The 21,680-nt window shown below is 38.5% G+C and overlaps 1 long non-coding RNA gene across 1 annotated transcript in view; it reads right to left on the bottom strand.

Annotated features, from left to right (window-relative positions):
• Positions 1-21,680, bottom strand: part of LOC147873281 (uncharacterized) — a 62,831-nt gene that overhangs the window by 14,852 nt on the left and 26,299 nt on the right. The gene's annotated exons all lie outside the window — the stretch shown is intronic.

Here is a 21,680-nt window from a genome sequence, read left to right as displayed (position 1 = left end):
TGAAGACATGTGGTATACATAACGCATAAAAAACTAAGATGCGTCAAGAAATATGTCACAGTACCTCGCCCTCCGATCGGCTCAATTCATTATCTAAACCGTCGGTATGATGATGTATGGCACAAAGCGGAAGAATGGGAGTTAAAACAAATGAGAAAAAAGGGACAAAGATAGAGAGAAACATCCAACTCTAGTTTATGCTTCGACTTCCTACAAATGTATATTTTGCCTGCAACTGCTACATCCTGTAATAAACTAATCATGCCCAATTGTCAAACCTTCACTAACAATTGTGTACGTGGTGATACGCTGGCTATGCACATGCGCACATCACTTGGATATGTAAACCCACTTTTCCACACGCCTCAGAAATCTATTCATGTTTGACTCTGACCTCCCGTTGTTTTGCTGGTTACGATCCCAACGTAGCGGTGCAGTCTGGCATTGTTTTCTGTTTCGTCACTTCCGCTAGGATAGTGCATTAAAATAAACCACTTCCGGTTCCTGTCTTATCTTTTCCCATAAGCTCTGAACTTTGCGCATCATGGTATTACCGTTTGCAGGAGTTTTCAAGAACGTGTCCCTGCGAACGGCAAGAATGTGCTGTGACGTAATTTTCTCTAATTTCCGTCCTGTTTCTTAGGCCCAAACAGCCTCCTCAGAACTTAATAATCTTAATGAGATCTAATAAGGCTACTGTGTTAGACATTGCCCACTGTCTCAGGTATATTTGACATACACAATGTTCCGAGTGTTGACTCTACCCCCGTCTTGAGGAGGCTAGTACACTAATCTTTGGGTCAATGGGGTGAACCAGAATTGATCGAAAAGTGGGAAGAAACAATGTTTTGTCCCTTAATAAAACAGTAACACGTTGAACACTTAAGTGAAGATGGCTTTATTCTGGATTGTAGCGCCGTGTAGTATGGTGGAAGTTTATAAACGTTTCACAACTCCTTGCTGCTTCCATCATCAGGGCTCATCACGCTATAACCCAGAAGACAGCCATCTTCGTACTAATCGCCGTGTAAACCTCAAATCCTACAAAGCTCAAATGACTTGTTTTTTTTCAGTAGCAATGAATAACTTCCCACAATTCCAGAGACACGCTTTCCCAAAAGACAAGTAAACAAATTTTGGAAGAACAAACTGGTGTCCATTTGTTAAGATGATAATGGTAAAATAGAAGAATACATTTTATTTCGACGTAGGCCATTGTTGTACTAAAGTGATCAAAGACCATTCTAGGATCAAAGTGTGCACTGAACATTAAAAGACAAAAGGCGAAAAGATTAAAATATGTTTAAGAAAAAGTATACTATTCCATCCAATACAAAAAGGAACAGTATATCTCGTCAGGCCCAAATATCTCCCCAGGCGATTAATAAGATTAAAATACTTTCGACTAACATAATTTTGTATTGATTTCGAATTATATTAATTTCAAAATCAAACTGTTACACTGTGCAAATTATAGCATAGACAAACAACCACATTGTATGATTTGAGGTTTTCACAGCGGTGAATATGAAGCTTTCTGTCTTCTCGGTTGTTGCGCTGTGTAATCTGGTCGATGTTTACCAACGTTTCAGAGGTCATACTTAAACGTTGGCAAACATCGACCATACTACACGGCGCAACAACCCAGAAGACGGAAATCTTCAACAACCACATTGTTTGCTGCATCTTTATTTGAAACATCAGTAAAATTACTGACGAACCGGTAACCTTACAGTTTGCTTCCGCCATTATGGATTCCATTTTACACCATCATTCAACCAGATTTACATATGTCTTCATGAGAAAATGAATACTTCTTGCCTGATCGTGGTCGCTTTATGCAATTAAAGACGCGGTGAAGAAACACGAAGGAAACGTTAACGACAACTATTTAAAGCACCTTTCACATCTATAAATCAACCCTACAAACAGAATTACAAACTACACAAGAATCTGCCACGTCTTCACGAAGGTATTAATCTTCCACTAAAGACATTTCGTGACAAACATTCTTCTTCTTCTTCTTCTTCTATGGCTCTCCGGTCCATATTCGGTCCATGGCCTGCTCAATTCTCCTCTTCCATTCGGTCCGTCTGCCCGAGGCTTTGATCGAGGTTTCGAAACATCTTCCTTTTTACGGTGTAAGGTTGTTAGCCTTGCGACCAACCCCCAACCCACATTAGCTTATCCAAATTATATAAGAAATTCATTAAACACGACTTGAACAAAGAAGTATAAAATTTAAAAAGACATAACTTTCTGTAAGTTGCTTATTACAGGGTTACTCTTTATCACTTAAGTTATTTATTGCAGGCAGATCAAAATGCACGCCATTAATACGAGTGACGACACATTCGTTCCTTCTGGTTGCTAGATGGTGCTTCTGCATCCTTCGAAATATCAGAATTACAGAGGCGAAATATTTTTATTAGTAATCCTATTCCACTCCTAGATGTACGGTGCCAAAGAAAGACTGCTAGCTATGTATAACCACCCAAGGCGATACTTTCGCCCATCTCCTGATCGAAATACGAATATCGATATTTTAAATATAATTCGAATTAATTTCGTTAAATTTGGCATCAACGTCGTGATGGTGAAGACCTTGCTTTTTTCTGACATCGCGTCTTGATCAGAAATAAATTGAATGTAGGGCTTCAGACTTATAACAGCTGAAGAACGAACAGCGTTAAGACATGTAGAGATGGAGAGGAAAACAGAGAAGAGGTGATAGGTGGAGGGCCGAACAATAAAGAGGAAAAGACGAAGAAAACATGTAGAAGAGCAACTGCAACGAGAAGGAGAAGATAAAATATGAGACGGAATCTAGGAATAATGACAGAAAGATTAATAGAAAAAAGGAGGGCTAGGAAGAGGAGATGCCTTGATTTTTTAATGGTTTATTTAACTACACAATTAGTAGCTCAGACTGTGGGCCATAGTCGGAGATCTAATGCATACAAAGCAGGATGCTAACCACTCGGCTGCATTTTACGGTGAGACAAGAAAAGAAAAAAGGAACTGTGTGAATATTTGGAACAGTGAATAAGTAGTATAAGAAGATACAAGACGGAAGGGTGGGGTAGAAGCAGACAAAGAGAAACCAAAATAGTAGAAGGCGACATGAAACAGAAAAAAAATGGAAATGTGAAAAGGAGGCACAGACGGAGGAGAGTGAGGAAAATGATGAACAAAGAAACTGCGCTAGTTGCTGTGCGGATGCGCGTAAAGTGGTGCAGACTATGTGGTGCTGGTTGCATATGCAGCAGCGCTCAGGATACGCACAGACCTAGAGTCAATCCAAGGTCTGATCCAGCTGATAGCAAGCTGCTGTCTAACATACACCTTTCATCAAAATGCTGAATATTAATCACACATTCTAACGCAATGAAAGGCTCGGTGAAGTCGCTACATGGAGGGAAAGGCTGATTATGAAGTCTTCCTGCATGTAGCAGTACGTCGTCAGTGTAACCCTGCCGTATACAGACCCTAACATTTATGAACATTCGAGCAGTCGCACTACGCAGAATAATATAAGACAAAAAAATTGGCAAATACAAATAAATAAAGGAAGCTCTAAACAAGCAAACACACAAAGATAAAAGGCTGTGAAGAAAGACAGGCGGGGACAAGAAGGAAATACACGAGGCAAGAGGGATAAAGAACTAAATAAATGTAAAGAAAAGAAAGTCTCTTATTCATCGTGTCCCTGGACTTCCCCCCTTCTCTTATCTTTATTAACCTTTGTCAGTTAAATAATAAAGATTTTTTCTGAAGGGTTGTGACTATTGTTTTTACAATTAGTATTTCTGTGTTTCTAGGCACTAAGTAGTATTCTAAACAGAATAGGATGTTTCGGAAATTGGATCTCCTCCCGTCCTCAGATATACGTGTGAGTGTATCTACTCAGTTTCGTCACTGAGTGACCAGTGACCAGTGACCAGTGACCAATAAGTGAGTAGATATTCCCCACATATTAACCGGGGGACTGAAATATTTTGAAGTTTTGATGCAGCATTTAAAACGCAACCCAGCAATAAACCAAAATGAAATCAGACGCTGGTCCACCCTCGTGTAATAGGTTATTGCAACCTTCCCCGCGATACTGAGTCAAGGTCACCCCAGTTACTAGGCCGCTGAACACGCCAGGTGCGCAAGAGCTGTGCAGGTGCGAACACGGCGTATTCACGAGAAGATTCGCTTGTTCATTCTTGAACATTACTTCGAAGTGAAATCTTTTGCTGCTGTTCGTGAAGAATTTAGCGATGTCTGCACTGACGAGGAAGCACCGAGTAAGATAATACACCGACTGATAATATTTCAGGACACAGGACGTAATTGTTCGTTACAAGTTCTCATCGAGCGATAAAACAGCTGAAATACGAACGTACCGATTTAAAACAGTTAATTAGCTGCAATAATCCAGTACTTCCATTGGTTTGTCGTTTTCTGCGTGTTGTGAAGGTGTTTATGCCTAGCAATTAGAGTTGTGTTTTCAACGTAAAAGGAACAGATCACGGTCTGTCTGCTTCTAAAATTCTACGTCATGGATGCTTTTCAAAATACCAAAGCACCTGAATAGTTATTTCACTGCTCACAGATTCTAAAATTCTTAGTGGAGGATAAAGAGAATAAATTCAGTAGCGATGCTGAAGATAGGGACTTAGAAAGTTGTCAGTGGAACCACGGTTCCGGAGAATTTGACGTAAATACGTCTATACGGAAAGGAAGTTTATATATTGGCTTTATTCTAAATATTTCCTTTATACATGCTTTACAATTTAGTAAAGTTTAATTAAGACATTGCTTATTTAACTTGAATTAGTTACGCTTAAGATGGGTCTGTGATAGATGAATGTAATGTAAAGTAATGTAATGTTTTATAGGTAACAATAATGCCGAGTAAACAGATGACGTTTCCTAGGTAACAAAAATGTTGATTAAAGACGACGTTCCCTAGGTAACCATTGTTACACTTTTTCGTTTCCCTTTTTCGTTACACTTTCTTGCCGAATTACCCTTCCTTATAGACGTATTTACGTCAAAAAGCAATGAATATAGGAAGAAAAAGATAAAGTGCAAGTAAAATACAAAGGTGATAACGATATAATGGTGGAAGAAAACGAGACAACAATGAATAACGATAAGAGAATAAAATAATACATGGAGATTGTAGTGATGTTGATACCGATGAAAGAAAAAGGAAGGAGTAGTATGAAAAAGAATTAAAAGTCATATCCTGAATGTTATTTGAGCACTTCATTTTGGTTTTATCCATGTATCTTCACCTGAGCATCATTTCTCAGTTGTTTCTTGGTCCTGGCGAGGCACGAAGTCTGTCACTACCATACGGCTCACTTCATTGAGAACAAAACACGACTTCTAGAAGGCCTTGGTCTATTTTTAGCAACATTCACAGAGAGCGCTGTCTTGCCTTTCCCGCTTGCTACGCTCCTTTCTCCGCGTTTAGTACCCCTACACATAATCACATAACTTCCTGCAGTAAGCAGCTCTCCGTTGCTAAATAAAAAACCAAAGCTGCTTAAATATTCATTAAAATCTGCACTGTTTAATTTTAAAAATTTCTAAATTCGTCTGGACTTTTAACATACAAAATAGTTTACAGAACATAATTATATTCATTTATAATACAACCAAACTCTGTGTTTTCTTCATTTAATTTATTTTATCTGTAAATCATGATGCCATTATTTAATATCGCCTGTAGTTGACACATTCTGTTAAATGACCTACTAATAAAATACAGCGTGAAAGTCCACACAACACAATCTCTGATGAATAAAGAGTTTTCTTTGGACCTGCGTTCTTCGTCTTAGGTCTGACAAACAGGTGATCATGACTGGCTCTGCATGGAAAAAGGGTTCTGTCCACCGCTATTTCCTTGTTTCTATATCGCGTGATTCTTAAAGTATAAGACACTACGGCGACAGCTGATAAAATCTGTCGATGGGAAGAAATATATATATATATATGACTTTTAATAATAAATAATTTTAAACAGACCTATGTATGTATCGGATAGGTGTAAACTTTCATGGCAGAAACCACGTATAAAGTTTCACAAAAATCAGCCAATTGTACAGCAACTTATAAACTGGGTCATACATACACGAGATTTCTCATAGAGAACACGCACTTATTTGAACCAGTGGTTCGCCAATCCCAAGATAAATATTCTTACAGATTCACTGAAGTAGTGTTATTTCTTTGTAATAACTTCGAACTGCACAGCTGAGTGAATCACCAGTCCTTTCAGAACGGAAATGGTTTGCAAAATATCATAATGGTCTATTTAGCTGCTTGGTGATGGGGCAGAGGGTCTAGAAGCAGTGGAAACATTAGGCACAGGATAAATTCTTGGATGCTGGCACGTTCTGACTTTTAAGGCAAAAATTAAAGGATTCGCAATGGCTGTCCCGCTCTCTCTACCCAATGGCAACAGGAGGCTCCTATCTCGTGAGTAATGCTGAAGCTAACCAAGCGAACGTGGCAGCCTGCTTAGTATTTGGAAGGAACCCGATTCGATTCCCAGCCAGGTCGTCAGCAATTATAAGCCCTTCCGTGGTTTTATTTAGTCCCTACAGGCAAATGATGGTACATTACGTTGAAATAGGATAGCTTTCTCCAACATCCTTCCAAATTTATAATTCGAAATTAGCTACTCTTTAATTCGATATTATATATATATATATATATATATATATATATATAAGATGTAATAAAAAGGCGATGTTAGATCAAATTAGAAACAAATAAGAATTAGTACAGCTTAGCCTCCACTTCTCCTAACGCCCTCATGACCTGATGCTTAGTCGCAGAACCATCTTTATCTTTTCCCTTAAAGTTATGCAAACTGACAAGGCTGTGGAACCATTTGTCTACAAGCTTATCATTTTCAGTGATTTAGGATGTCGAGTTCAATAGTGCCACTATTCGTCTGTAGAAGCCTTCTCAATGTTGTATAACACTGTGTGTGTGTAATGAAGCAAGTTTTGTACAAACGTTGCAAAACAGCGTTCAAATTCTACGCACGCACAAAATGCGTATTTTAAGTTTAAAATAAATGACCATCAGAATGAAACAAAATACTGCAGATAATAGTAATCAATTGCAAAGTTGAGGTCAAACGATAAGGAAGGAGGACATGATCTTCCCACTATTACGTTGTGAACTGGAATTGTTTTTTTTGTCTATGTCTGTCTGTCTACTTAGTCAACTATCTGTCAACATGTATTTGTAACTCGAATGTGGTTGTTCATGGGACTCACCAACCACACTGTGACAGTTTGTAAAGCTCGTGGAGACAAAGCTCCATACATTCCACACCTCAGCACTAAATGGAGATCGGTGATCCACTTCTCACTCGGATCCGTTTACCCCCGAGAGAAGAGATTTAAAAACCTATCTGGTAGGATCTGAACACAGTGATGACGAAGATAAAATAACTACCGGAAATCTAATCCCTGCCATCTAGGAGTAGCCATTCACATTGTTTCTGAGTTATCCCGGCTGGATACGAAGTTACGTAGTCATGTATTTCTATTACTTGCTAGCTTTCCTGTACAGACTGCAACGCAAAAATGAAAGTTGTGGCCTTGAATTCTTGCCAGAATTTCTTGTTTGTATTTAGACGAAGGACAAATCTTGTCACTTAAGACTTACAAAGACGCAACTGGTGGGAAATTGCATCCAAGTCTATCCCGAAATTAAAACGCGAAAATAAGAGATAAAGAATACAACAACTCTGTTGTTAAGAACGCCACTTATCTAGCATGTTCTTTTTTCTTTCCGGTCCGCTGTGTAGTTACGTAATAGATTGAGCCACAGAACCAGTTTCTATGGCGCCAGGACATCAACTAGCTTCTCAGTTCAGGGCTGCCATCATCATCACTGCTGTGAAAACCTCAAATCTTACATATTCTGATATGGTTAACAAGAATGACAAAGTGTGGTCCAGTGTGATGATCAAACAGTACCACCAGAGCATGTGGGTCGAACTGATTTTCTGTTTCTTCCTCGTTCTCTTCAGGCAAATTCATGGGCAGTAGTTTTAGATGGTTAGCAACAGTATTTTTTCTCTCACGACTACATCATCCAATGCTATGCAGATGAAATTGCGTCAATAAATAACCTAGAAATAGACAAAAATGAGTGGAGTTCTGTCACTACTCCTCCATACACCTTCAAAGCGTTTAGAGCAGTGGTATTCAACCTGGGGTACGCGAAGACATCTTACGGGGTACGTGAAATTTAAAAAAATATATGTATTATTTTATGATAAACACTGAATAATCAGTAATATAATTTATTTAATTCATTTTAGATGTAGATTATATACTATGTATAACTTGAATTATACACCAACAACTTTGGGGGTACAAAGTTGAAGAGAAATTATATCTGGGGGTACGCGAACAAAAAAGGTTCAATACCACTGGTTTAGAGCACGCGAATAGTTACCAAAAAACACAATGTTCATAAATTAGCGGACAATTTGAAGGGCCCCCCATATGTTTCATGTTGCTTCATTCTCACTGTCCTCGATCTACATTTACTTCTTGTTGTTGGTGTGTTTTGTTGTTAGATTTAATATTGGTATAAAAACTGTGTTTTTGTCCTTAACTTGTGCTGTAAGAAAATTCTAGCATGGGCTATTCATGTGACATGGGCAACTAAGTTTTGGTTATAAAATCTCAAGGTAATACCACTCAGGAGAGTCAAGCTTAGATGTTATTATAACACTAAAATTAATCACACAATTTATTTTTTAAATAGTGAACTTAATTGACATATCATACGACAGAGTCCAAATACAATATTTTATTTACGCGGTTATAAACTTTGGGGCCTAAAAAGTAGGTAATTCCTTGATCAGCTGAGTAACATTTCCAGTACGTAGAAGGCCTAAAACAGATTAAGCCAGAAGAAATGAAGAAAATTGCGTTACAAGGCAATTCATAATTTGTATTCAACTAGAAATTTTAACTGATTAAATTTTAAAAAATCTTACAGAAATATGTTGCGACTATATAAACCGAACTAAAGACGTTTACGAATTATTTTTGTCGAAGGGTGGTGGTTCTTCGGTTTTCGTAAAACAGGAAGTTTCGTCATTGATTTAATAACTATCGACTGATCAAGGAACGCTATGCATGCTGTATACTGACTGGCTCTTTTTATCATGACCGATCAGGGCGCACTGAGGGGTAACACAGCGGATCAAGAGAGGTGGAGTGGGGATGGATTGTCTCGGCAATGAGATAAAAAAGGAACAGTGTTATGAAGTCAGTGACAGAGTTAGTGTGTTAAGTAACTACATTTAGGCAAGATGACAGATACTTAATTTTCCTTCCGCCCGACTGACGAACACAGCAAATCAATAGAAGGGGCCAATCTGCTGAAAATTCTTTCATTTCTACACACCCAGTTGTGCACAGTTCTGGCTGGGCGGTGCAGATAGCAAAGTTCGCATTCCTGATTTCTTTTGTAATTGCGTAACAAGAAATATGTCGGATCAGTCTGTGTAGGAATCTTCCTTGCCCCAGCTGGGTCCTCTCGAGCAATACTAAGACATCATTCACACTCTCAAAATCTTATTTCACGACAGTGCAATAGCCAGTAATCATCACAGAAAATTCAGACTACATAGGTAGGCCGAACTATAAAAATTTGGAAAAACGAGATCTCACTTCAGAGAAACATTACATCTCAGTTACAAAATCAGCCGCTTAGTTAGTGTTCAGGGAAACAATGGCTGTTTATTGTGAGAACCAGATAAAACAAGTAAATGCACTTTGTGAGCGAAATGTCGAGTTATTGAGCATTAAAACACGGTACACACAGTTACTCCTGTGTCTGAAACACTTCCTGACCAGCTGTTTAGGAATTTATAGTTCCTGCGTATTCTTCTATTCTAATAAACTCCTAATCAGAATTGCAGCTCCTGAAATGATATTTCAGTTGAAAACAGAAAAATGCATTTCAATGGACTATAAAATAAACGAAAAATATCAAAAGAACTGAAAACAGGACGTATAGAGTACTGGATAAATTTTTGAAATGCAAAGCAAATAGATTCAACACGCTGGCTTAATTCAAAGAGACAGACTTCTCTGACTTTTAAAAAATTGCAAACCACGTGGATTAAGGAAAAAAGATGACCTTCAAAGGGACTTTCGGGCGATTGAGGCAGGAACGGGTTAACAATTGACCTAATTCCTTGCTAGTGATAATATAATGACATGATAAAAACATAACTGTCCAGTTACTGGATGTTAAAGTCTTTGGCACATACTTTTACCATAGTGCTTTAAAGGCTTAGAAATGTTTACAAATATAATTTCCATCAAACCGAAAACCCAAATAAAACACAAAAACAGACCATAGCAATACGTAAAAATGTCATGTTATTAATGATAAAATATGTGGTATATGTAGCACTTACCACGGATCTGCAAATTGTTGGAGAAACTGCAACATGCTCGGTGGTTGCCTATAGCTATAGCAGACGGTTGGGCGGAAGGTTTCTCCCCCTCCCCCCCCTTCTACCCGCCCTGAAAAGTTGCCGGTGTTTTGGTGAAAGTTGCCACTAAAATTTGCTTGTTCCAATACACTGAAAGGCCGCAGCAATCCCATAATGCACCTCGAGTAGGACATTACACAACATGCGAATGAAGGGCTAGAATCATTGTGAACAAAGAAAAGACTCTTATACGCTTCGGAAACGCATTGAACTCTCTGCAACTTGCGAAGAAGAGCAGAATAGTAGAATATAAAGGTACTGCAGCCAGGTGGTAGTTTCCGTGAGTAAAGAGAGAGAATTCATATCAGATACTGCTAGAACTTCTTTAGAACATTAGATTTGTAACGTTCATTTCATACTTGTTGCGTCACCCAGCATTACAAAGAAAGAAAGAGGCAAGGGTAAGAACCAATGGAAGTAAGAAACGAAAAGATGACAATGAATATGTTTGACCGAATATAATAAACACTTTCTTCCTGGAACTACCTCTCATAATGTTTACACTGCATTACATTAGCGCACGTTAAATTTCTATACGTATTTTATTAAAGGCTGCCACCGTAAATGTGAGCTAATACAGGATGTACCCTTTAAAACAAAACTCAAAAACAATTACGCACTACGGCACAAAAATTAAATCAGAATCATGCCTAACTTCTTGTAATACTGCCTGCCAGCATTCTATGTAACAGTCGAGTCAAGGTCACCCCAGTTACTAGGCCGCTGCTCACGCCAGGTGCGCAGGAGCTGTGTAGGTGCGAACACGGCGTATTTACGAGCAGATGGCGTGTTCATTCTCGAACATTACTTCGAAGTGAAATCTTTCGCTGCTGTTCGTGAAGAATTTAGCGATGTCTGTATTGACAAGGAAGCACCGAGTAAGATAATAATACACCGACTGATAATATTTCAGGATACAGGAAGTAACTGTCTGTTACAAGTGCTCATCGAGGGACCAAACAGCTGAAATTCGGCCTTCACCAACGTCGTAGTCCAGTGGGTATCCCTCGGGAGGTCCTAGTTTCAAATCTTGGCCCGGAAACCGGCTGTCGTGATTGAGTTTTTCGTGTTTTTCCTCATTCCGTCCGGGCAAATTTCGGTATAGCATCTTAAATTAGGAAACGACCGCTTCCTTCCACAACATTTCGAACGCATTACTACTGTCGTTCTCTCGACCGACGTCGTATAGTTTAGATTTTGAAAGCGTCGTTAAATAAATTATAAAAAGTAGGCAGTAGATGAAAGCGCTGTGGAACTAGCAAATAATACAATGATCAGTCGGCTGGAAACAGATGAAAGGACACCAGCACGCGAATTCCACGGTGGGCGCCAGACGACGCGCCACGTGACCCTGGGACAGAGCCACAAGTTCGGGAATTTAAATTGCGCACAATAATCAGTGACGTCACAGTGAATTTTGAAAGGCGATCGAATAAAGTTGTTAGAGGCTAATAATGGCTGGTGATTATGTGGGAGTGGGTTTGGGGTTCCCCTCCACTCCGATAACAATAACGCTCATTCCCTCCACAAAACAACTTTCACTAAGAGCAGGGCACGCGATAGAATTATAGGAGGGGAGACGGAAAGACCTTGGACCTAATGATAACGGTGAACACACCTCCTTCATAGTTGGGAGGTCCGGGATTCGAATCTCGACCTAGAGATCGCTATCCCCAGCTGCATTATCAGAGGAAAGAAATGAATTGGTATAGAGAGCATTTGAAATGTTATTAAGCAGGGAATAGGTATTATGCAATTAATTTTGAATGCCCGTTCAAATACAACCAGATCAAAAAATATCTTTTTACGTTGCAAGGTTAAGAATTCTTCGATTAATTAAAATTAAAATATTCATAACGTGAGAAATTGTATGTAACAACTGGAAATATTTTGTCCGTCTGACGGACCAGTTGGGAGGAACATGGAGGGTCAGATAGATGAACATTTGGCTATTATTTTATATATTGTAATTGTTACAATTAATTTTAATTTAATTAAATATTTATATTTTTAAATCGTGTAACCCCAGCAATAAATAAAAACAGGAGAGTTTCTTCAAGACCCAAAAATATTATTTTGATATTTTGCATTGGAATGGAACTTGTAAACATTAAATAAACCCCTGCAAATTTCCGCAAGTCCTTTTCTTGAATATGCAGGGCTTTTTCGCAGCTCCAAAAACAAAAACAAAGAAATTAAGTAAATAAAGGGCAGAAAGATAAGATTGGCGGAGGCGTAAAAGGTAATTAAAGTTTCAAAAAAGTATGCTGAAATTTTCCTGCAGAACCTAAACAAAACCAAGAAAACCTGGATATCTAATCTTATAGTCGAGATTCTACCCGAGGACCACCTATGTGAGGACCGCTACATCGCACGTTTGCGCGCGTATAATTAAATCACTGTTAGATAATGAAATATGATGGCAAACGTAATCCCACTCAACCTGACAAGTAAATGTTTGTTTTCGTGCACAGACAGGACGCCATTAAACACCTTGAAACAAGTGAAAGTAGCGCGGATCCTTCGTGAAAATTTCGTCATCTAACGCGATTCTGCTTTTATTGAGATTGAACAGCCGTGACGAAAGAGGTCTCTCACCGTCACACGTTACTGACCGAACGATTCAATAACTTAGGAATATAAATTTATGATATTAGAAACCGAATGTTCGGTGAGTTAATATCAAAGCCCGCCAACAGACACGGTTAAGGACCGCGTAAGATCCATTGACGCTCCGTCCTCACAAACCATTTGTCGTATGATATAATGTACCTTGTAAACTTCTCGGTCTGGCAAAATGTTTTCTAAGAGGTTTCCCCACCAAATAACTGTAATGATTCATTGGCTCCTCCAACCGAGTCACAATGCTCAAACCATCATAACCTGATTGATTTTACTGTTGTGATAGTGGGCCTACTAAATTTCTTGTACAATTCACAAAATTTCTCGTTACGTAACACGTAAGTCCGTTATAAAATACTCACTTAAGTCAAAATATTTTACTTAGTACTTTCTTTCAAACTCTTCTGCCCTTATGTAATAGATCAAGTAACCTAACCTAACCTAACCTAACCAGTAGGAGTTATTTCATTTTAGACACCATTTCCTAAGTAGTTTATTTACATATAACTTGCTAGTCATTTTCTTATCTAATTAAGATATCAACAGAAGTGATGTAGTTATTTAGCGCCGATAAGTTCTACTATAGCAACATCCTTTCTTGTTCCACGGTCAACCAAAATATAAGAAATTCTGCTACGTTGTTTGACAGCTGACACATGCGTTCGGATAGTAAGATATGCCTTTCCAATGTACATCATTTAATACCCTTATCTAAATAATACATGAAAACATCAGTTATAACAAAAGCCCATATCTGTGAGGAGAAATTTTAAAGTTATTTGAGAGATTTCAGGTTCTCACAACTATGGGGAAGAGAAATCTGTAAGGAGTGGGTCAATCACAGAGGTCTCTGTCGTCTTCCTCTAACATAAATCCCTCCACATCCCTGCATTGCCATTTTAGCATTGAAGATGGACACAGTATGTTTCTCCGAAACGCAAGTATCTACTTACGAGTCTACACTGCGCCAAAACCCAGAAGAAGAAAAAGAAAAACAATATATCAACAGAACCCTCACTGCCGTGAAAACCTCAAATCTTATACATCAATTATTTTATAAATTGGTAACTACGCACTTGTATCGTAACATGCTATCGATTGTACAAGATTGTAGAACTACAGTTCCTCGTAATAATTAACGAGTTTCGACTTCTGTGTACTAAAATACTAATATAATTTATCATTCTGTCGTAAATTATCTTTAAATAGGCAATGTTCTTTCGCCATATCTACAAACAAGCAAGGCCAACCTATAATCTTATCTTTTAACCTGTTGGCATAAAAAGTTCATATAAATAATATTAAACAAATTAGGAAATGTAACACACCGTTACAATTCTGGCATAGTATTGCCTTTTGTTAATGTTCTCTTATAACCACGAGTATTATGTTATTACGGGAGGCACTTCTTCTACCTCTGACCCTTGCGTGCGGCAATTGTTGTCTGGTGTCAGTGAAATTTTCGTGGAAAAGGAGTTTGGCCACCCTCCCTGATGAAGGAAGCAGCAATGACCTCTGAAACGTCGGTAAACTTCTACCAGACTACAAGGCGCGACAACCCTAGAGACGGCCATCTTCGTACTTACTGCCGTGAGAAACCTTAAATCCTACTTGGGATTAGTTTGTATTTAAACTTAACGTAACGCAGGACTGAGCTTATGTACTGAATCAATATGAACCAAATTTTGGTAATATCTGCGTCGTGAGTATTGTCCTGCGTTGGTAGATTCCTATTGCCTGGTGTCCTAATTTAGGAAACATGCCAAATGTCTGAACAGACATCAAAAACGTTATTCTGGGACGTGATTATGAAATGACAGGTGCGAATAAAGAAACAAAGAGGGAACGGAAGAAACAGATAGGGGAAGCAAAAATAAACTAAAGATTGTGAGAAAGAATGAGACAGGAGAGGAAACAAGAACAGAAGAGAAAAAGAAATAAAGAAGACATATTTTAACAGAACTCAAATGAGCTATTAGCCTCTGCATTAATTTGGATATCCCTGATTGTTGTGAAGGTTTTAACGACCATGTAGAGATGAAAGAAAACAAACAAATTACTGGCGAAATGATTAGCTCTCATTTTCTTCCGCATGTCAAGATTATCTCTTGTAACGGCCTTGCAAACAGCGAGATGCAGCACACAGACGGGGGCCTTGGATCAGCAGGAAGACAACACGAACGCTAACAAAATTAAAAACTCGAGTCTGTGCCACGAAGACTTGTGTCGGGCGTTGAGGTAAAAGCCCATAAATACTAGACTTCGGCAGAAAATAGAAGCGGTTAGCCAACTTAACAACTGTACGAGTTCAAGCCAGCGAAAGGGAACCGCTAAACTCATTTTACAGCAGCCTGCGTGTCCCGGAAAAGAAAGACATCTGGCAAAACCAAGTATGAGACGGAAGAGCACGATGATTGGTTTCAGAACGTGTGATGATGGGCACAAAAAGAATATAAGGAGAGGATTAGTGGAAAATAAGAGATAAATCTGTAAGAGACGGGGTGGGAATTAATAAGACTCGACGAAAAGAAGAGAAGTAGGTGGAAGATACAAAAGAAAAACATAAGAACAAAAAGTATTGGTAATTTGTTATGAAACGACTTTCAGATATCTTGTGTTGTGAAGAGCAAGCCAGCAATATTGTAATAGAGAATCTAGTGATGGTTCAGACAAAAGTTAGGGAAATGAATAAGATAGCCCATTTCACATCATATAAATTGATGTGTATTTAATTCACGGGTGTATAAACTGAACGCAAAATGGATCAGTGGTGTATTTCTGCCTGTTTGTTTGCATGTTACATGCCCGAAACAACTCGACATGAGTCGTTTTTACAACAACCCACATTCACAAGTAAGAATTATTTTTAGAGATAGCCAGCTTAAATATCAGTACCTGTATTTGTAACACAATAAACTATTTGCCGAATCCTTCGTTTGCAATTATATTTATTGTTATGCTTGGAAAAGTTGCTTAAAAACAAATCACCTTCCATTTCTTCTACGAAGCCCAATCAGAACATAGATAAGTAGGGTTATTCCTTTACAGCCAAAGCTCGTGTAAACAATTTTTAAGAATTCAATCCTTATAACCAAGAAAGCACAACACTCTTTACCATTACAAATAAAATTTGTTTTCGTTGTTTAAGGAATTGACAATCGTAAAAAAACAAAAATAAAGAATGCAGATCGGTAAAGCGGGTATGGCACGCTTTTAAAAGGCTCATGTTCGAGACTTCCTACCTGGAAGTCACAGGATGCTGAATAAATCTGCACAGTGAAAAACTTCTAAATTTATCTTTGCCAAAACACTTTTAGGACGATCTAGCGAAGAAAGATGACATGGTCTAGGCATGTAGAATGTGCGACAACTATGAGAAATGTATAATTTAAGTCCACAGACAGATATATTAAAAATAGACTGTTAGATCTCGACGTAAGTTTGAAGATAACAAAATTTATTCGAGAATGATAGGGTGTGACACTGGAGTGGATTTATCTGGCTCAGAACAGACACCAGTGACCGATTCTTATAAAAATGTTAATGAGCCTTCGGGTCCCATAAAAAAAACGTTTTGCCTAATTGAGTGACTATTAGACTCAAGAACTCTGCACCATAGAATGTCAGATTTGAATAGAAATATATTTTGAGCAGGAAAATACAAAATGTTAGGATGGAGAACTAAAAAACGTTTGGATTTGTAACCGAAGTTGGAGTCCTGCGAGTACTCTGTCTCGTGGAAAGTGCCCATTAAGCGGGTATCATTTTTCGCTTCAACTGGATTGGCCAGTGTTATCAGAACCATGACTGTCACATTGCATCACTCTTGATAATTTTGACGGCAGGCCTATGTTTAACTCATTTCAAAATGCATTTTTATGTTTGGAATTTAGAAACTTCACTCAAATATCTGAAACGTCCTTGTAAATTGCTGTTTCATCAGTTTGTGATATGATTACCCGGTTCGGTACACGTGTATTCAATTTGCAACTTTAAACCGTGTCGTTTCCGGTTAACAAAGCATTTTAACAGCGCCGACTACTCCTAAATCATATAGTTTCGAAAAAAAGGACATATTTGTAAGGGCTTAGTTTCTCTGATTGTTAATCCTACGAAACACGAGTGATGTTTGGTTCCGTTATTCTGTTGCTTATTTAATAACGATTTTTAAACTTTATTTATAAAAAAACCGTAGAACGATAATGATTTTCATGAGTTACATTAGCCGTCACCGAATTGCATGCTTCAAGACCACGAGAGTAGTTCACACTCTTTACCGCGCGACTCCAAGTCACTGGTAGTGTTTCTAACTTTGCTACGCTGCGAGTTCTGAATTTTCTTCACTCGCCTGGGCTCCGTTGTTCGTATTGCAACGTTGTACGATGATTTTTATGTGACCTTGAAGCATGAAATTTGATGACGGCTACTATACAGAAAAAAGGGGTGTGACCCTTTTAAGGAAGATTAATACAAATTGATTCTTAGAATTCTCATCTTCTGTGGAGAAATAACATCAAATACATAGAAAAATGACGGCGAATGGAGATCAGATGAAAGTAAAATACCTCGGTGTATTAGTATAAGGACAGGCTAGGGAAAAATAAAATAAAATTGTCATAAAGTCGAACCCGGTACAATCGGGACGGATTTCTATGAGAAGTCAAAATCAAACTTCAGATTATCTTCAAAAATTGTCACAACAGATAAAATGGCAAAGTTCTTAAAACATAAGACATCTAAGGTTTTCACGGCAGTGAAGGTAAATATGATGGTCTTCTTGGTAACGCCGAGTGAATTTGCAGGTAGATATTAACGTTTCGGAGGAATATACTGTCTCCATCTTCAGCCCTGAAGTTTAATCCTAATATTTTATACTTTCGTCAGAAATATTTCGGATGTTTTGCGCATTTAACGAAATACAAGATAACATAATTTATTATTCTATACAACGAATCTGTTGCGTTCATTGGCTTTGCAATAACAGACACATTACACACATGAAATACACGATAACACTAATGACAACACTAATTCCACGGTGCAGGGTTATTCTTGAGAGCGTAATAGTCACTCAGCGGGTCAATAAATTCCCTGCTGTTATTTCAATTGTTTGTTTATTATTTGTGGTTTAATCAACGACGATGTCAATTACTCAGCACTGAACAACAAGATAATTAGTGAGTGATTAATTGAAAAGGATGTGGAAGGAAGCAGTCGTGGCCTAATTTAATGTAGGCCTACTATCTCGGAATTTGTTTGCAGGGACTCAGGAAAAAAACGGAAAACCTCCGTCGATATAGCAGGCCTCAGGGACGAGATTTGAACCCGCGACTTCTCGAATACGAAACAGGAATGCCAACCACTTAACCGTAATGTTCGTTCGTGATGTAACCACAACTGAAGATTCATTACTGTGCTCACAGAAATCCGCCACTGGAACCTGCTTGAGCGATGCTATATTTCTCTTTCGTCAATTTTAATGTTCACCGCCCATAAAGTGGTCTCTTCCCTGAAGATTTCCCGGTCAAAATGTTACGTACATTTCTCCTTTCCCCCACACGTGGTCACACCCACCTCATCCTCCTTACATTCAACCACATTAACAATATTAGAAGCGCCTAGTTATGCAATATTTTACATTCTCCTGCTGCTTTCTCTCCGTTAGATTCGAAATCAATGTGTTATGTAAAACCGCAAAGAGAAGCATGTCTACTCCAGTTACCTGGACACTATCTATTGTCATTTTGCTCGCCGTGTACGAGACGAGTGGGAAAGTAGGCTGCTGCAGAAACGATACTGTCACAAATGTGACTTGGGCAGGCGGGTAGACAGACAGACAGACCGACAGCTGCAACTTTCATCTCCGGCGGTGCGAGATATTTCACAGTAAACTGGAGCACTAGTCCGGCTGCGGGTAACAGCGACATATGTTCCATTCTAGGACGGACAACCACGAGCTAGCTAGCGACTATTCTCTCCTCAGTTTCGAAGTTCGATCTACGTGATTTTTCTCGTGGCTCACTGGTTTTGATCTTCATTTAATGTGCATATTTATTGCTGGTATACCTCATCAATATTGCAGACACTGCATTTACAGACGTCATTTTACACCATTTGTCCAATTTTCACGAAACTTGGTATGAACATCTAGCCACTGTGTCTCCGTGCTTTTAAATTTATTATCTTCTGTGTTGCCAAAATTGTGAGTGTATAAATTTTTGGACTGGGAATAGAATCAGTGGCATTAAATCTAATACCTTCGATTTCTGCTAACTTACACTGTAGGTTATGAAATTCCGGACCTGTGTAGAGTCGAATGTGGTATGTGAGCTATGAATCTGTAACAAATGGTGGAGGAAGCAACAAAGAACCTAAGCCTGATAAACGTACACAAAAGATTATCAGAGGAGCTGGCCACCTGGCGGAGTACCGGGAATTCACGTTTGTTGTGACAATAAGCTCCTCTGCCAGGTAACGCTGAAAACTTTACGTATTAACAGAATAATTCTTTGGAATCCGAAAATGCAACACGTATATCACAATGTTTTTTGCCTGTGGCAAATCTTTAGTTCGTATGGCGAAATTTCGAAAGAAGCCATTATCAGCCAAATTCTTTATGAAACAAACATCATCACTTTAAAACAAATAAATAACTCCTGCTTCGTATTCTGGAGATCATGTGTTTGGGTCTCAATCTGGATGCCGGCCATCGTGACTGAAGTTTCGCATGGTTTTCCTCAGCTCCTCGCGATGAGGCCTTGAATAGTACCTTAATCATGCCACATCCTTCCCAATTCATTATTCACAACCACGATTCCATTCGACGCTACCTGATTTATATGCTGATAACTCATCGTTTAATAAACTAGTAATTGGTAAGTCTGTTTCCAACCTGAACCTACAAATGAACAGGTCAGGACAGTGAAGAAAAACTAGTAAAATGAGAAAGAGGAAAGAGAAGAAGAAGAAGAAGAAGAGACCTATACAGGAGAAGGAGGGATAAAAATGTAAAAACATGCAGAAGGAAGAGAAAAGAAAGGAAAGGGAGAAAGATGGAAGAAAATGAACAAAAGAGAAGGAAACGAAGGAACAGAAGACTGATGGAATGGGGAAGAATACGATAAAGATGGGAAAAGAAACATGTTACTTTACCTACACCTGCCTAAAATTATTCATAAAAAATCACTTCGTAAAAGCTGCTTCTTTTTTATGACTTGGGTCTGAGTGGTTAGCATCGTCGCTTTAAACCAAGCAGCAAAATTAGAATGTGAAATGAAAGAAAGACACAAACACAACTAGAATGGCCTACGCTATTTGAGTCCAAATTGTTACGTAAAGACTATATGAATATTAACAGCTCTTTACAAATCTCTCTCGTTTTATTGAGTTGTGAAAGGCAAAAGCATAGCCACATGATGTAGACGTAAAAGCTGCAATTGTTCTATGGAAAAGATCACTAGAAACGTAAGGCTTCTGCAGCTCTTCAAAACTAAACAAACTGAAACAATATTAAATAATTAACAAGAGATATTCACTTTCTAACCCTTTCTACGTTGGGTTTCACACAAAATACATCGTTCCTTAATTTGTGTTAACGTAGGTTCACAGTTCCTTACTGGAGAGCCATCAAATTTCTATGTAATAGTTGACTGATGGTAAGACGTCTTGTTGCTGAACACAAACACCAAATAAATGCAATACCTGATTCGCCAGTGTTTTCACATAAAATATCACGTGCATAGCGTAGAAATTATTAACATTCCAACTGGTAAACAGCAAACGAAAAGAACTTGACGCTGAAAGCAGGAAAACAGCATGTTTATCTGGGAGTTCTCCCAACCAGTTCCTTCCTGTGAGGTTGTACATTCAAAATCTAATATGCATTTCTCATGTTACTACCTGCTAAATGCTTATCCTAACTACCTTTTTTCATAATCGCCCTAGTAAACGTACATTTGGTAAAGAGTATCCACGTATAAAATCTATGTTCTTCCTAAAGGATAAGAGACGAAGTTTCACATCCAGGTAGTCCCCGAGGAAAATCGCGAAAACCCTTAGTGAGGACACCAGGTCTCCTGGCCGAGATTAGAACCCCGGACCTCCCGAATACGAAGCATTGTTAATTTGGCTGTTAGTTTCCTCGATAAAGCAACATTTTTTAAAGATTTTATGTCTTTCGTTAGTTTAATGGAGTACGAGAAACCGAAAGGAGACTGTCTATAAATAGTCTACAGACCCTGCTATATGCAAAAGACGGTGAATGTTGCAATATAGCCCACTGCTACACGAAGACGGATCCCCGCACGCGCCTAGTTACGTAACAACGCGAGATGTGTCATAACAACGCGCGGGAGAGGGAGAAAGTAGTATATGAATAACTTTCACTCTGCTACCTGCATGACCCCGACAGTACGCTATGACGTAATCACACACACACACACACACACACACACACACACTGTGTCTCAATCGATAACAATGACACTAAATGCTGATTATAACATAGTACTTAGAA

This window comes from Zootermopsis nevadensis, unplaced genomic scaffold (genome assembly GCF_977971745.1).
Source record: "Zootermopsis nevadensis isolate Lab colony 2312 unplaced genomic scaffold, Znev_1.0 Znev_ptg000020l, whole genome shotgun sequence".
Lineage (NCBI taxonomy): Eukaryota > Metazoa > Arthropoda > Insecta > Blattodea > Termopsidae > Zootermopsis > Zootermopsis nevadensis.
Note: the sequence above shows the minus strand (reverse complement) of the source record. Positions and strands in the feature narration are given on the sequence as shown.